Source organism: Sphaerodactylus townsendi, linkage group LG12, assembly GCF_021028975.2.
Source record: "Sphaerodactylus townsendi isolate TG3544 linkage group LG12, MPM_Stown_v2.3, whole genome shotgun sequence".
Classification (NCBI taxonomy): domain Eukaryota; kingdom Metazoa; phylum Chordata; class Lepidosauria; order Squamata; family Sphaerodactylidae; genus Sphaerodactylus; species Sphaerodactylus townsendi.
The window spans coordinates 56,022,538-56,040,190 of record NC_059436.1 but is presented as its reverse complement, the minus strand read 5'-3'; positions in this window follow the sequence as shown (position 1 = coordinate 56,040,190).

The following is a 17,653-nucleotide window of genomic DNA, read 5'->3' as shown; positions in this document are numbered from 1 at the left end:
GGGACAGTGTATCAGTGAGGAAACACAGGGAGACCCCATTGCAAAGCACGCAGCCAAGCAGAAAACCACAAGGGCACAAAGTTCCAACTGGTGCATTTTCAGTTGCTGACCCTCAGTTATGGACCCCTGGAGTTTCTGCTTGCTGGCCACTTGGAAAAAAAATCTTGTAACCAATTCCCCCTCCTTGACTGAGGCATAGCAAAGAAGGGTCAGGAGGCAGAAATCGCAGGCACCTAACTGGATCAGAGCTATTGTTTTCAGACTTCCGTTCTGCATTGGCTTTTCTGGCTATTGTATGGCTGGGCACGTTGATACATGTTGCTGTTCATACACACCCTTTATGTGTGTGGTGCTGGAAGGCCAAGAACACACACAGCACTCCCCATTGCAAATTCAGTGTTGTGGGGAAAGATCAGTGGTGGTGGGTGGGCTATCTTCTAGGAAAGCTGGTCCACCATTTCTGATCCTCTCATTGAGGAAATCTTGAACTTTTGACACACACGCACACACACACAGTGTGAAAGCCACACTATGGAACATGGTGTTCTCATGGCCTGATTGTGACTTCATGCATTTCTTCCTCAAACCCGAATGACAAGATCTCCTGGAGTGATCAGCACTGCCTGCAGAGGTGCAGGAGAACAGCCAAGTCCTTGGGGCAGCCTTCACAATCAAGATAATCTGCAAATGATTTCATTTCAAAATATACTAATTGTTTTAGATGTGTGTAAACATGGCCCCAATTCATGGACTTGCAGTGCTTGCAGAACAGTTTTACTGCAAGCCAGGCTAGGAAAAACCAAGGAGGATTGTGAAGAACTGTGAGAGGATCTCTGTTGAGTGGGCAGCAAAGAGGCCAAGGAAGGTCCGCGTAGGGGAGTGCCTGGAAGGCACAACAGAGTGAAATATCCTGGCTTTAAGTATATGCTGAAGGATCCAAATTGGTCAAAACTTGAAAGAGATTTTGGGGCTGTAGTGGGCAGGTGGATGAAAATGTCCACCTGGTTTGTGGCAACATTCTGGACTTTGAAATGGAACTGAAAACAAAACAGGCAGTATTGTCATGTGCTTTGTATATACAGCTATTGTGTGGCCTAATGTGGAATACTGGTCGATTCCCCACAGGGAAATTCTATCTAGATAAAATCAAGTTTGTAAAGAAATGGCACCTTTTCATTGGGTTTCAATCTCCCCACCGCAGCGTGTATTCAGCGAAGACATGTAGGCCTATCTCGGATTCCAGAAATGTAGCAGTCCCCACTATCATGCGATTGTCAGACTCTCGAACGTGGAAATAACAGAGACCGTAGGAAAGTCCAATAGCAGTTTATTCCAGGTAATTCGAAGAGTAACATGGTAAAGCAGGATTCTTAACCCCCCCCCATTTCGCCCCACACCAAATGTCTACTACAGTTTCTACTACAGTTACACTACAGAGCTTCAAACGACCTGGGAACCTTTCACACCTCTTTGAAGGTGGGCTGGCGCCAGGAGATTGCCAGGAAGGGAAGAGGGAAACAGGCCAGTCCTGCTTTGGCCAGTCCTGGACCACCCCGGCTACTTGGCGGAACTCCAAGACGTACTCTCTCACAGATTGGGACCCTTGCCGGATCTGCTGCAGCCGGGCACGGGCCTTCTCTTCCTCAAACGGGTCCTCGAACTGCCGCCGCAGTGCCAACATAAAGCAGGGGAAGGAGCGCAGTTCAGGCACCCAGCCTTTGTAAAGTCCCATGTACCAGCCGGCTGCTGCCCCCCAGGTAGGCCCCCACCTCATGTACTTGCTTGACCTTGTCCTCATAGTCATTGCCGTACTTCTCCATATGCGCCTCAACCTGCACGAGAAAATGGGGCAGTGTCTCCGTCGTCCTGTCGAAACGGGCCTTCAAATGCCGACGCCACTGCGGGGGCCACGGCGGCTGTGGCCCAGGCAGCCCCGGTGGCTGCCTGGGCGGCACATCGTTGTGGCGTGCGGGCACAGGCTGCCCCCCCTGCGGCGGATCCTGGTGATCCCGCTCTGCCACCTCGGTGCGGGCCAAGAGGAGTTCCATGTTGCGCCGTAGGAAGTGTATCTCCTGCCGCATCTCGTCTCGTTCCCGCCGCCAGGCAACCGCGCCTCGCTCAGGGGCCCATGCCCATGCCCCTGCCTGGACCTGGACCTGGACCCGCGACCACTCGCTAGTTTTGCAATTTTTGAAGAACCCAGGTTGAGATAAATAAAACATGCTGAACGTGTTTTTGGCAGTTTCCTCGTGCTGTGCAAAGTTTTTCCCCCAAAACGCTTTTTATAACGTCCGAAAGACATTATATTTGTGCTGTGCAGAATCCACCAGAGAGAAAGCAAGAGTGAAACAGGGGTAGCAGCCAGCAGCTCACTTTTGAAAGGCCCTGGTGGCTAAAAGGGTCTAGACCTGCTGCAAGTGCCTTGGCCTTTGCGAAGCTGGGGGCCCTTGGGCAGGAGCTGCACCCGCACAGGGCAGGCCCGACTTTAACTTCGCGTACACAGCCTCCTGCAGAGAGCAGAAGAATGGAACAGGTAAGCCCATCATAATAGTGTTTTCAAAGTGGAGGTCCAGAGAAGGCTGCCCGCCCGCCCCCCCCCCCCTCTAGAGACATGGGTTGTCTCAATCTTCATAGCCTCTTAACTGGATGTTGGCTTCCAAGAACACAGTAGTGCCATTTCAGAACTGAGGCACGAGAGCTCTGCAGAAGGAAGAAACAAATAAAAAGGACGTGTGCATTCCTCAATGAGAAATAGATTCTGGTGGGAATGAAAAGGCTGGGGGCTGGTTTTTGGCAGCCGTTTAGGAAACAGCATTCTGTTGCTCCAGCGGAGGAAGCTGAATGAACGAGAACAGATGTGCATTCCCCACAGACGGTTCTTGCCACACACTATCTCTGCAGAGCCACACAGACAACGTGGTTATTATGAACTCACCCGGCTGGCTGCTCAAAGGGAAGAGTCTTCTGAGCCTTTGGACGGAGTCCACCAGGAAGCCAGCGCCCAACTTGGCACAGTGGCTTTTCTTCAGGGGACTGGATGAATGACCACATTTTCTCCTCTGGCTACTTATGATGGCAAGAGAGGCCACAACCTGAGGTGAGCTGGGTGGTGCGAAAGGAACCCCCAAAGCAGCCAGCTCTCCTTCTCTGCCACTGCTGCATGGGGCTAACACGGCCAGGCTCCACTCCAGCACTTTGGGGACAACTCTTGGAGACTTCCTCCCCCTCACTGCCTCTCATGTGTGTAAGAATCCCCCACCTCCTCCCAGCTTCTCAGAATAAGTGTTAAATGTCTAGCACAACCACCTCCTCCCATGGCAGCCGCTAAGCACCCTCTCCTTCCAGCATTTGGAGAGCCAAGGGCTCAGTCCAGGGTGACGCTGCACGGATGGACGGGACACAATCACCTGTCACTTTTCTTTAAAAATGAGCCATGTGGGAGGGGAAGGGCTCTAGCGAAGGGATGAAGTTCTTCAGCTTTGGTGGCACTCCCCTTCTTGATGACCCAGAACATCATGGCCCTGATTGAAATTTCTGCTTTTGAAGAAAATCAGACTCTCCAGGAAATCCCATTCCAGTTCCCTTGCATTTTGCCTTACTGAATTCTAAGAGAGAGAGAGAGAGAGAGAGAGGCCCGTTCTGCACAGGCCAAGAAACACGTTTGTGGGATGCTATATAATCTGTTTTGGAGGGAACTTCACACAGGTCCCGCTCCCAAAACAAGTCGGCCCCATTTTATTTTCCCCAAGCTGTTTTTTTTAATTGTCAAAGGCTTTAACAGCTGGAATCACTGGGGTGTTGCGGGTTTTCCTGGCTGTATGGCCGTGTTCCAGTAGCATTTTCTCCTGATGATTCGCCTGCATCTGTGGCTGGCATCTTTACAGGATCTGATAGTAGTAAAGCAAGTGGAGTATATAAACCTGTGGAATGTTCAGGGTGGGAGAAAGAACCGTTTGCATTGGTCAAAAGTGTTAAGGGTCCGATTTGCAAGTGTCATTTGCATGTGTTAAGTGCTTTTTTAAACCACTAAACAAGCAATCCTTTTGAAAAATCCTGGGTTGGAGCTGCTCCTGAGCGAATGGCCAGGCAGGGGTGCTTTATTCCCCTTCCTCCCACCCTGTCCTCCACTGTGAGGAAGAAGCCATCCACCATTGCCTGGCCATTGCAGGGAGGCCCCTTTTACTTAAAAAAAAAATTTTTTTTTTTGCTTCTTGCAGTTGCATAGCTATGCAGGTGCAGTTGGTCATGTTGTGGTTTGACTGTGGGGGTTCATTTCAGCCTGCCTGCATAGCTACGCATGTGTTGCAGGACAATTTAAAAAAATAGAAGCGTCTCCATGCGAAGGTGCAACAGTAACTTGGATTGGTTCTGTGGGCTCCAGGCATTGCTTGCATGGAAGCATGTGAACAGGAAAACAGGAGAACAGGTTCCTTAGCATGACTGCAGCCTGTTATGCATTTGCTGAGTGGAAGGGGCCAGAGAGAGGGAAGGGCATCATCACACAGAGCTTCCCATCAGAGGAGGTGATAAGGAGATGTGTTTTACTCAGCTAGAAACCTGCCTGACACCCCCCCCCCCTTTCAGTCAATCCCCCCGCTCCCATCAAAAACTCCTTTCCCACCAGGTGCAAATGCTGTGCTTGACTGTGTGATTTGGGCTCCCCTACTTGTAACAGACTCAGCCAATTCCAAAGCATCACCAAAGCATCACCGGGGTTGCTGCTACACTTCAACGCCTCTGGAGGCCCCAGGGCAGGCCTTGGGTTTGATCAGTGTTAGGTCTCGGAACCTTAAGCCAACAAACGGACTCTAAAGTATCAATTAGCATTTATTGATGAAGTATTCAAGCACCATACTTGGCAAACCCGGTTCTAAAGAAACTGGCATCTGCAGAGCCATATCTCCAGTGGTGGGATTCAGCCGGTTTGCACCACTTCGGCAGAAAAGGTTGTTAAAATGGTGCTTGTAAACAATCAGTTGTTAAATTATTTGAATCCCATCACCAGAAGCGCTTGTTAAATTATTTGAATGTCATCACTGCATATATCCCCTAACAAATCCCCCGTCCCAACTTCTCAGAGGCAGCTTCTGGAACCGAGACTGCCCCAAGGTGCTGAACAGATAGCAAAGGAGCCACCAGGTCTTCTGCCTGCAACCGGATGTAACTCTCTTCTCACAGGACAGGAGATGCAGGGGATGCCTAGTTTACTACAGAGCATGCAGAGCCATAAAGCATCGGTCAAGGAAAGAATCCACAGACGGCAGTGGTAACATATAGCAGGCTGGTTACATATATCAAAGAGGCACTGATTGGTTATATCTGGTGATTACATAGTTTCAAGAATACGCTTCCCTCTGACAATGAGACTACAAGGCTGTCGAGTCCCAGGCCCCCAGGGATCTGAAGTCTCTGCCTTCTGGTTGTTGTGAGGAGGGGAAAGCACTCTTTGGGAACTGGGAGACACTGACATCTTCCCACATTCCAGGACTGAGAACTGGTGAGTTCAGTTGGGACTATTAGGGTCATGTGCTTCTTGGGGTCTCCCAAAGTGAACGCACGCGAGCACCATGAGCTGAGGAGCCCAGACTCCTGAAAAACAAGAAACAAAACAACCCCCACCCCACCCACCTACCCCAAAACGACAACCAAGGCAGCGGTGATGTACTAAGCATCAGAAGTGCCCCAGTGCCAGATAAGGATGGTGAACCACTCGGTTGGGAATCCTCTCTTCTGCGTCACCATTTTCAAATTTGTCGGGAGCTGTGCTGTGCGGGGGTGCAGTTTCTGCTTTCTTTATGTCATTTCCCCCACCATGTTGATGAGTAGGCCAAAATGGCAACCCTTTCCAGCGTGCAGGAGCACAGGCATACCTCAGTAACCCTCCCTGTTGTTTTTCACAGTTTTTTAGCAGGGCTCATGAGGAAGAACATGCAAAAAAAATAATAATTAAAGGATCAGAAAGGGGTGTGTGGAAGGAATTTTCGAGATTCTCTTCCTAAAAGCAGAATTAACTAGGAGTGGAACATTGCACAGTGGAGTGTCCATAAGTATAAGAGAACCAAACAGGAGAGAGATGCTGATCGTCGATGTTTAGCTGCCCCTCTGGCAAAAACGCTCCTTTTTTGGCACTGGCAACTGGCCTCTTTCTCTCATTATAGGTGCCCAAATTCTGCTACCTGTGGGAGAGGCACACCTGCCCTCTTTGGAGGCAACACCCTTCTTTTTCTTCTTTTTTTCCAAAGCAATTATGTTTAATAGTGCTCATCACGTGCTCATTTAAAGGGCCTGGAAATGAAAGCATGAGGCAAGGTGTGTTGGCAAACCAGCCGGCACGTACCAGTTTTGCACTTTAAAAAATGCACCATCGGTTGCTCATTTGCCTCCTAATTACCATCCACCCGTTGGCTGGCTGGCTGGCTGGCAGGCTGGCAGGCAGGCAGGCAGGCAGGCGTCCTGTTTTCACAGTGGGGTGCGGCTGTACTTTCCCTTCCCTCTGCTCTGGTATGAGATAACACAGGGAAACCTGGAGCATCAAGACTGTACCTGTTAATAAAGGGCAATTAAACTAGGCAACCCAGGCAGACAAAGCAAAGCTCCGGATTGGCTGTTTTCAAAGGATGCCGCCTGCTGATTGGCTAGCTCTGGGACAAAACACTGCAATAGATAGCAAGTCTTTGATGCTCCTGAGCACTTGCCAGCCCACGAAGGCAGCAGCAGGGTTTACAAGGAGCAATAACTGCTCCAGAGGAGAAAGGCTGTGGTGGTGCCAGGGGCCGATGAAGACATGCAGGAGGAGGAGGAGGAGGGTGAGCCAGCGCCTGCTGCTGGTGCTCCCCCTTCGGGCACATGGCTCCACTCCAGCCACAACCAGCCCTTATCAAACAAAGCCGTGAGAAAGATGTAATTTTAAAATGGAAAAGGCAAATTCAGATGATTTTGGTTCCTCTTGCTCAGTGCTGGCCACAGTCTGAGGGTTTTTGTGTCCTCAAACTGCCCCCTGGAGCTGCTCTTAGCTCTCTTGTGAAACTTATGAGCAGTCACTTCAGTAATGTTATTTTTACAACTTAGTCAATATCGGCTCCACAGGGTGGTTTGCAGATGTGAACACAGCTTGGGACGGCAGGGGGTGGGTGGAGGGGGGGAGAGGGCTGAAGCCACTTCTCCCTGCACATTGTGGTGGCAAACAGGAAGGAGCTTGTGTAGATCACCCCAGCCAGGCTTTCTGCATCCCACTGCCTCACTGGCTGGCCAGGGTTGCCAACTCTGGGTTAGGAAATCCCTGGAATTTGGGAGGGGCATCATCAGGGTTCAGGGCCACTGAGCTCCCCCTCCTGCCAGCACACGGGGGCCCTCCTGGCTGTCCCAGACAGCCCACAAAACACAAAAGTCCTTGGGGGCGGGTATTCGTTTATTTTAAATCCATTATTTTCTTAAATCAGTTATACCCCACCTTTCTTCCCAATGTGGACCCAAAGCAGCTTACATCATTCTCCTCTCCTCCATTTTATCTTCACAACAACACTGTGAGGTAGGCTAGGCTGAAAATATGTGACTGGCCTAAGGTCACCCAGTGAGCTTCCATGGCATGAGAGTGAGGATTTGAACCTGGGTCTCCAGCACTTTTATCAGTCCACTGGCTCTCATTCATTGGTTTACTGACTTTATGTGTAATCCAGCTTTCTCATTGAGATGTATGATGGATTACAGAATTAGAAAACAATGCAACTAGGACCTGTATAACAATAAACAATGCAAAAAACCACACCCTGAGTTACTAAGACGACGACAACAACAACAACAACAACAACAACAACAACAACCAGACACTTGTGCTGTGTTGTTATGTGAATTATAACAACAACAACAAGAAGAAGAAGAAGAACAACAACAACAACCAGCTGAGGTCATCCCAGTGGTAATCGGCACGCTGGGCGCCATCCCAAAAACACTAGGGCAGCACTTGAAACATCTTCGAATTGACAACATTAACATCTGTCAAATTCAGAAGGCAGCCCTGCTGGGATCCGCACGAATACAACTTCCTAGGCCTCTGGGTGAGGCTCGAATTGTAATGAAGGCCAACAACCAGCTAAAGATCTGGCAGCTGTGAAATCTACAACAACAACAACAACAACAACAACAACTGCACGCATTCTACGCAAATACCTCTAATATCCTAGGTCTTTGGGAAGGACTCAATATTCAGAGACGAATTCCAGACACTTGTGCTGTGTAGTAATGTACATAATAATAAAATAACTAATACAAAGAAGGGAAAAAACTGTCTAAAAATTTTAGACATTAAAACTACCATCTATAAAATTACAACCCTCTCCATGCTGGGGTGGTATAGAAATTCAATAAATGAAATGAAATAGAGTCCTGTTGAACCATTTCATTTTACCGAACCTTTCCATCTACTATCATCCTATCACCTTTATAAAAAGGTCCTCTTGAACAATCCTGTTTTGTGCATTTTATGCAAAACAACAAAAGTTCAGGCACCTTCCTGACTTCGTTTGGCGGGGGGGGGGGGGGGGGGGGGGGGGGGCACCACAGAGGATGCTCGTGTATGTGCTTTCCCCTTTGGAGGGTTGAACCTTCCAAAATGCTTCGCTTGCTTAGGAAAAGCTGTCTCAGCAAAACACATCCAGAGAGGTGCTCCTGCAAGGATGTGGCTCAGGCTCTACAACCATCATGCGATATGCATGGGAACCGTCCAGCCTCAGGCTACGGGGGCATGGATCCATATGGCCAGCCCAGCCAGGTCAAAGCAGGGCAGGCAGCCACCTTCTGGACTAAGCGGAGACAGAAGAAAGCATTCTTTGCAGCTAAATTAACCAGCTCTTCTGGCGGTAATGTTTGGCCAGCTGACCCTCCTTGGCTCTTAATCCTGTCAGAGAGGGTCAATTGAACCAAATCATATGTGAAGCCAGAGGCGTACCAGCAGAAAATGGCACCTGGGGCAAGACCAGAGGGGGCCCCCCACATGGTGCTGGGGCAAGACCTGGTTTTTCCACCTTCTTGCCCCCTGCCCCCCATGTGCCCCCCCTGCCCGGCCCCACTTACAGCCCACTCTGGGGGAAGCCGCCGCCATCCCGCTAGGAGAGAGGTGCCAGCCTGTGGGCCAAGCATGAGGGGGGCAGGCGGAAGGCCCACTAGCTGGCCTCACCAGCCAGCCAGCCAGCCAGGTGCCGCCGGCTGCCAGCTGGGTCCTTGCGCCAGCCTCTCCTACGGTGTGGTGCCCAGCGGCTCCCTCCATGCCGGGCCTGCACTCACTGGCTTCGGGGCCACCAGGCACCAGGCCCGCAGTGTGATGCGGCACCCGGCAGGCCCAGCACCAGCGAGCGTGGTCCAGGCACAGAGGGAGCCACTGGGCGCAAGGACCTGGCTGGTGCCCGGCACCCTCCCCCACAGGTGACTAGATGGTGTGTGCCTGGGCACACGTGACACCACAAGTCCCTCTGGCAGGTACACATCTGTGTGAAGTGCTGTATACTGCAAGGCCCCCGTCTTCCTGACCAGCCAGCCTCGTGTCTTGCCAGAAGGCCACTCCAGCTACCGAGGCGCAGCAGCCCGGCCCTGGCTCCGGGCGTTTCACAGCAGTGCCAGAAGAACACAGAGTTGGATGGTGTCAGCAAACTGATGGCCCTCTAAAATCGCAAGTGACCATCCCCAGAGAAGCACAGGAGAGAACACTGAGGCTTGTGAAGTCCAATCTGTAAAGAACTACGTAAACTGAGATGAAACACTGAGTGGGCTGCAAACAGGTCAACCCTCATATAGCTGACATATCTTCCCACTTATCTCCGTAGCTCAAAGGGTCGCTGCCCGCACATGATGCTATCCAGAGACCGCACTGGCCTCCGGTCAGGCAGGTTTGGCCAGTCTCTGCAACAGGCAAGAACAGAGAGACCAAGGCAACCTATGGTGATCAACAGGGGAAGTGGAGCCTCTCTTGAGCCATGTGCAGTGTGCTGCAGCGCCGTTGTCTGTCTCTAGCCTGTTTCTTAATGAGGTTATTGTGGCAGGCAGACAATATTCTGGCAACCACCAACTTCCTCAGCTGCATGCAGCCATGCGCTTTCCTGCTTGTGTTCCAACCCGAGGCTCTGAAGTGTGCAACCTGCTTGCAACACAAAGCACAGCACATTATTTTAATCTCAGAGGTGATTCTGGCTTTGTTTTTGTGGGGCTGGGGAAGTGTTGGAGTGCTCAGTTCCTTAGTTCAAAGGTGTGTCTGGCTCTCCTGTTTAACCCCAGGGTCAGTCAATCGTTTCCTTGGGAGCCTTTGGGCTGGCACAGGTTCATCTGGGGTCCCGGATCACTGCACTGCCCAGGGGTCTCCCACCTGCGCTCGAATGGTGGGGGAAGGGCACACAGTCTCCTCTATACTCCCACCTACAGACTGTTTCCCTTCTGAGATCTGACCTGCTGAGCTGCTTCCAGGGTACCTGGAAGGTGATCATTCTGGGATCTGCTTTGTGTGAGCTCTGACTGTCTTTCTCCTCAGCTATTTTGCACCAGCACTTCCCCAAGGCGTCTCACACGCTGCCCTCAAAGGCAGCCAGCCCAGAGTGGAAGCCCCAACGGGCTCTGTAGCCCCTTCCACCAGAGGGCTGATAGGCCAGGAAGAGCGGCATCCTCTGTCAGACCAGCTGGCAAAGCTTAGCTTGGTACTACCCTGCCTGAAGAATCCAGTTTAGCTCTGTGGGCAGAAAGGTGCCACACAAGCCTCCTGCCTGAAAGCTTTTGCTGTCCTAGGTGCATGACTCAGTGCCCCCCCCCCCCCCCGCTGCTCCCATGCCGCGGGGCTCAGGCTGCCCTCACTGGGGCTGGCCCTTGCTGCTGCACCCCCACCAGTGATCCTGGGGATTGCACCCCCCCCCGGTGTATCAGCATGCTGGTGCTCAGGCCTGCCACTTGCCAGGCACCGTGCTGCTGCTTTTCCTAGACCTGGTGCTGGGGGGAGGCCCTGGGCTCCCAATGCCTGGGTGTATCTGTGTGTGTGCCACAGTGCCCAGGACCATCAGATACAGCTGTAGCCTGAGGTCTGCAGGCCCTCAACATCCTGCAAAGCCTCATGGGATTTTGGGGGGCTCTGATGCCCCACTAGCCGGCCAGGAACTGCGCCAACTCCCCTGAGCTTCTGCCGGCACTTTCTGTCTTCTCCGCTGCTGGAGTCAACCTGGAAGCCTGGCATTAGGACTCCTCAGCAGCTTGACTTCTGGTCAGGTGACGTCTGAGCTTCTGACCTGACAGCCACAGCTGGCCGATTGTCTTCAGAGGCAGCCGGAGAGCCAGAGAGCCCAGGAAATCCAGGCTCTGCCAGGGGGTTGACCTCTGTGAGGTCAGCTACCTCCTCAGACCCAGCCACGGCCCGTTCCCTTCTGGGATTGGCAGCAACTGACCAGCAAGGGAAACCAGGATGCCGGTGCTTAGGACTGAGGAGGAGAGAGACCTCAGCAGGGTCAGATGCCAGGGTCACCCACTTGCTCCAGTGAAAATGACCTCAGTAATCTAGAGAACAGTTGTAATTCCAGAAGATGTCTAGGGCCGTTTTTTCACAGACATTTTTTTACTAATGTTAGCATGGGGAATGTCCCGGGGCAGCCTGGAATTCTTCATGGTCCTCGAAGCTGCACTGGGTCTGCCCCTGCGTTGCGCCGCCATTTCCCCTTTCCCCTGCGGCTTTCAAAAACTGCCAAATTGGAGGTTCTTTTGAAACGCCCCCGTGTGACTCCGCTTGCCTCTGTGTGCTTCCGCTGCCGTGAAAACACCACTGCAGCAGGACCGGGGCCATTTTCCCCGCCTTGCCGCTCTGGCCTGCCCCACTAATCAACGGGTGCTGGATATTAGACAGAATTGGCGCCCTCCACCCCCCACCCCCCGTCTAAAATCCAGGTGCGTTTGAGTGAATCACTCCCCTCCCATTTGGGGCACTTTCAATTACACCACCACCACCCCAGTTTAAAATCCATGGTTTCTCCCTCATGCCCTGAGGTTGCGCAGAAACAGGAGGGGCATCACTTACCAGCCCTGCCTCGACTCCTGGGAAGCCACGCAGAATCAAAAACCATGGGGAAAACACTGTGAAGTTCCCGGGGCATTATGACCATGTAAAAACAGCCTATGTCCGACCTGGAGGTTGATACATGTACTGAGAAACCTTGAGGTGCCCTAGAGGAACTTTGGGACCCAGACAAAAAGCCACCAGACAGCCTGACAGCCTCAAAGGAAGGAGTGCTTCAGACAGATTTATCTAGCTCTAGGAGATGCTTTTGTGTTGTGATCCAGCATTTCATGAGACCCTAATTTTCTGTTCTTGATTTTCTTCACCAAGCTATTCTTTGAAACCTGTGGAAAGAGGAAGGTGAATTTATTTATTCAGAGTATCTATATCCTGCCTTTCTATAGTCATATTCAAGGTGACTTACAGGCAAACATGGCTGTTTCATTTCTGTTCATGTCCCCTGATGATGCTTCTTTATCAAGATGATCCTGCAAAACTGGAGTCAGTAGCTAGGTCCACAGGGGACCTCCTTGAAGGAACCTGGCCTCCCCATTCCTCAAAATGGCAGCATGGCCCATAGCCAGTGCAAGCTCTTCTTGCCTCTCTGCTGGCATTCCCCAAGAACTTGATCTAGCTGGGATTCAAGAGCGGTGCTTGCAAGAAAAGCCCACCATGGGGCCAGAGAGGGGCTGCCAGCCATCAGCTGGTGGGGGAGATCTCCCGGAATTACAGCTGATCACCAGATTACCATGATCTGTTTCCCCAGAGAACAGGGCAGCCCCAGAACAGGGGGTCCCCATGGCCTTGTACCCTGACCAGGTCCCTCTTCTCTCCAAATCTTGCCCTTCCCAGACTCCACCCCTACATCTCCAGCCAGGAATTTTCCAGTCTGGAGCTGGCAGCCCTGTGCGAGGGGCTGAGCACCACCCTGCTTCTCGCCTGCTACAGGTCGCACCCTGGCTCGGCTGAGCCACTTTGCCGCGGAGCACGGCTTGCTGGATGAAGTGTCGCTCCAGCCGAATCTGATCCAAGTGCCTCGTTCTGGCTATTCCGCTGACTTGGCAGGAGGCCAATGGTTAAAGCCCGTTCCAGCAGAGAGAGGAGGTGGTCCCACCACGGGAGCAGCCGCTGGGCTAATTACCTCTGATGCAACAGCAGCAAATTATTTGAGAAAATATTTTTGGCTGCAAAACCCCTGTTTTATTATTTTCTCTCTTTTAAAAAAAGGAAAACAAACAGCACAACACAAGCCGCCCACTCCTTCCAAGATTACAAAGATGCCCCGAAGCCACAGATCTTCATGCCCAAAATCTTGGCCTCAGTTCAGTTCGTTTTGAATACTGTGGGAACCTTCCTTCTGCAGGTGAACATTTCCCAAGACCTGACAAGGCTACCTCACGGGCAAGAAAAAGAACATGTTGCTCCCCCGCTCCTTTCCTGTGCAGATATTCAAAGCCTCTCGCCCCTGAGTGAGCAGGAAAGAGGCTTCAGCCGGTGGCTTGCAGGCTGGCTGTGCTGCCGGGGCTGCACCAATGTTACCCATGAAAATTGGAAGAATTAGATGTTTCTGTTATGTTTAGATTGTTAGTAAAGCTATCCTTCCTCTTTTATCACATAGAAGAATGTATGAGACTCTTAACTGTTATATTAGCATATATGAACCCCAAAAACTTATATTCATATATAATCTCTCTCTGTGTGTGTGTTTGTGTGTGTGTGTACTGAATGTATCACTAGTGTTATTATCTCTCCATATAGGAATAAGATGAGTATAAGCTGAGTTACAAGAGTAAGAGATTCTTTGGAGAAAGAAAGAGAGAATCAATTTAAAATATTCCTTTTGCTGTATTAATAGAATAAGTTCCTTAGGGTTACATTAGTTTCTATTTTAGCTGATATTAAGTCTCCAGGAAGTAAGCTAGAAAATGCAAAACAAACCAACACCCTTCTACAATCAAGTAAACCCATCAACATAAACAAAAGACCTTTTGGACTTACAAGTGATGGGATTAAGGTGTGCCTTGGTTTTGAAAATGACACTCTACTTCCCATTGGAGTATTTGAACTTTCACTGAAGAGGATCTCAAGACCCACTGGACTATTGAATTTTCCACTTCTAGGATCTCATTGGATTATTTGAATCTTCCTTTGACAGAATCTCAAGGCGCAAGACTCAGGCGGGAGAAGGTGCAGCCTTTTCTTCTGGGACTTAATCCCATCAGCAAAAGCAAAGGACTGTCTTCCTCCTCTTTGTTTTACATTGTTTCTGTATTATGTGGAAGGTTGTTTGTACTCTGGGGATAGGGACTGCCCCTTCCCCCTCTGATTGGGTAAAAAAACTGTATAAAAAGGGCTGCGTTTTGTTCTGTAGACTGCAGTCTGGCCTGGAAAGAGCTTGAAATCACAATAAAGAACCTCTGCTCTAAAGGCAGCCTGCCTCTGCATTCGCTCATTGATGCCAAAGCTGAAACCACTCTGAAACCACTTTCTAGTTGCCCTGGCAGTGGGTAACACCAAGGCCACAATGTGAATAATACTGTGGACAGAGTGATGCACATGCAAACTCTAGCCCAGTAATGCAGAGTGTTGGTTTCAAGAAAGCTGCTACCAAACCTACACAAACAGGGATGCCAGTTCTGGGTTGGGAGATCCCTGGAGGTCTGAGGGCGGGAGAGAAGAAGAGTCCTGGGAGGGGAGTCTGGCCACCGCCCCGGGACATCCCTGTGGTGTCCTTCAGCTGGAGGCTGGCAGCCCTCATGCCCAGCCGGCACAGCCACACCCGAAGGCCGAGGGGGCTTGTGATTGAAGTCTGAATTGTCCTGAATGGAGAAGGAGTTTGGATTTATATTCCTCGTTTCTCTCCTGTAAGGAGACTCAAAGGGGCTTACGATCTCCTTTCCCTCCCCCTCCCCCACAACCAGCGCCCTGTGTGGTGGGTGGGGCTGAGAGAACTCAGAAGAACTGTGGCTAGCCCAAGGTCACCCAGCTGGCATGTGTTGGAGGGCACAAGCTAATCTGGTTCACCAGATAAGTCTCTACAGCTCAAGTGGCAGAGCGGGGAAACAAACCCAGTTCTCCAGATTAGAGTGCACCTTCTCTTAACCACTACACCACACAAGCATGGATGCTGGCACAGCAAAACCTTAGGGGAGTAAGTCCCAGTTAGTACATCAAGAAAAAATAAGGTTAAACTTATTTGCAGATGATATTTTAGTAATAACGGTGAATCTGGCTGATACAATGAAATAATTAAAAATAATTCTAGAAGACTTTCAGAAATACTCAGGATTAAAAGTCAACATGGAGAAAACAGAAATAATGGGGGTTAATGTGGAAAAAAGACAATTAGAGAGAGGATTAGTAAAAAAGAAGATTAAATATTTGGGTATTATAATAACACATAGAAAAGAGATGTTTACATATAATTATGAAGCAAGGTAGAAAAAATATTAAAACAAATAAAAGAATGGGATAAGAAGACCTTATCGATCACAGGAAAAATCAAAGCATTAAAAATGTGTATAATGCCGAAAATGTTTTATTTATTTCGAACTCTTCCGTTGGAAATTAAGAAGAAACAATTTGAGGAATGGGATAGAAAGCTGAAAGCTTGGGTGTTTAATAATAAAAAACCAAGAATCATGAATAAGATTATATACATGATAAAAAATTATTTAGGTTGGGGGATGCCAAAAATGCAAGAATATTGTGAAGCATTCCAGATTAAGAGTCTGATGAGTATAAATGAGGATAATGTCGAAAAATGGGTTAAGTTTGAAAATGAAATAAATGAAGGAGTTGGCATGCATGGTATCTTCAATAAAGAGTTGAAGAAAGGAAATCAAAAAGCAATAGGACCAAGAAAGGTCTTGCTAGATATATGGGAAAAATGGAGAGGTAAATGGACGCCTGGCACACCTTTGGGAAGTGTGGCTGGCAAAAAAGGAAAAAAGTGATAAAAATATTGAAAAGAAAAGGAATTCAAATTGTGGCAAATTTGATTAGGGAAGGAGGAGAAATTATGACATTACAAAATTTTATAGAGATAGGCGGAAACGAGAACTGGTTGGCTTTGAGAGGCATTTGGGAAAGGATAAAGGTTTCATGGATAAAAGGAGAATGTATAATGTCGAAATGTCTGGAACTATATGGAAAATACAAAGGGAAAATTTTAGGGCATATTTACAAACATATGGTAGATGATAAGGAATTCATGATAAGAACATTGAAACAAAAATGGGGAAAGGAAGGATTTCTAGACATTGGTAATACTGAAAAATTAATAGACAGTTGGAAAAATATAAAGATTGAGAAATATATGGAGTTAGAAAGAAAAGTGATATTAAAATGGTATAGAACACCAAAACAACTAGCATATATGATTAAAGGGACTTAGTTCTAAAATGCTGTGGCACTGTGGAGACCAAGAGGCATATTATAAGCCATATGTGGGATAGAATGTACAGAAGTAAAAATTTTTGGACAATTGTATTAATATATGTCTGAGAAACTGGTGAGAAGATAAATATTGATTTAAATAATGACTTCTAATGTTCATACAGGTGTAATGGAAGACAGAAGGGTGGATAAACAATATAGTTATATGTATAAAATAATGATTAAAGCAGCCCATGCAACAATAGCCTTGGGCTGGAAAGAAAAGAAAAAATGGACACTTCAGAAATGGTTAGAATATATCTGGGAACAAGTGACACTTGATATTTTAGATATACTAACCAAAAATAAGACGTGACAAGATAAACAGAATGAAATTTTGAAGATATGGATAATATACATGGACTGGATGAAAGAAGCTCGAGTCAATGAAGAAATATGGGAGAAGAGGCTACAGAGAATGAACTTACTGCTGTTTGTGTGACAACACTATGAAGAAGAAGTAATGGGGGAGGGAGAAAAGGGTAGAAAAGTATTGTTTGAAAATGTATGAAGAAGGAAATTACTATAAACTGTAAAATTCGAGTGATACAATAAAATTTTTTTTTAAAGGAAGAACTTCATCAGCTGCATCTCTGCACATCTGTCAAGGAACGGAGATTCCCAGGCCTCAGGGAAAGGGTGACACGGAGCTTACATGTCAGAAGGCTCGAACAATGAGGACTCAGGCCCAATTCCTCCTCGGGCTGCGTAGTTCACTGAACCTTGGGCCTGTCATCCTCACCCCAACCTCAGAGTGGCTGTGAGGACTGAATACAGGATAGGAGAGTCTCATCTTCTGCCTTAAACTCCACAGAGGAAAGATGGGATATAAACATGGGATGACTAGGAAGCGGTGAGTTTTGTGTGCTGGACAGTTCATTGGAGGGGAGGGTGTGTGTTCAACTTGGGGGACAGTCAATAGCTCAGTGGGTTGTACAATATGAAACAGTGGGTGTATCTTTGAATGGTTACGCCAGTGGCGTATCTGCCAGAGGAACATAGGGGGTCGATTGATGCAGGGCATCCCCCATTAGATCACTTGGGGGAACTTGCCACGGGCCCGCGGGGCGCCCCTTAGCCCAGCCCTGCCAGGCCGCCCGGGACTGCTGCTACCGGCTAAGGTAAGTGGGGCACGGGGAGGGGGGGTGGGGCGCCTGAAGCAGGTGTTGTCCCGGGTGCCATTTTCCCCTGGTACGCCTCTGG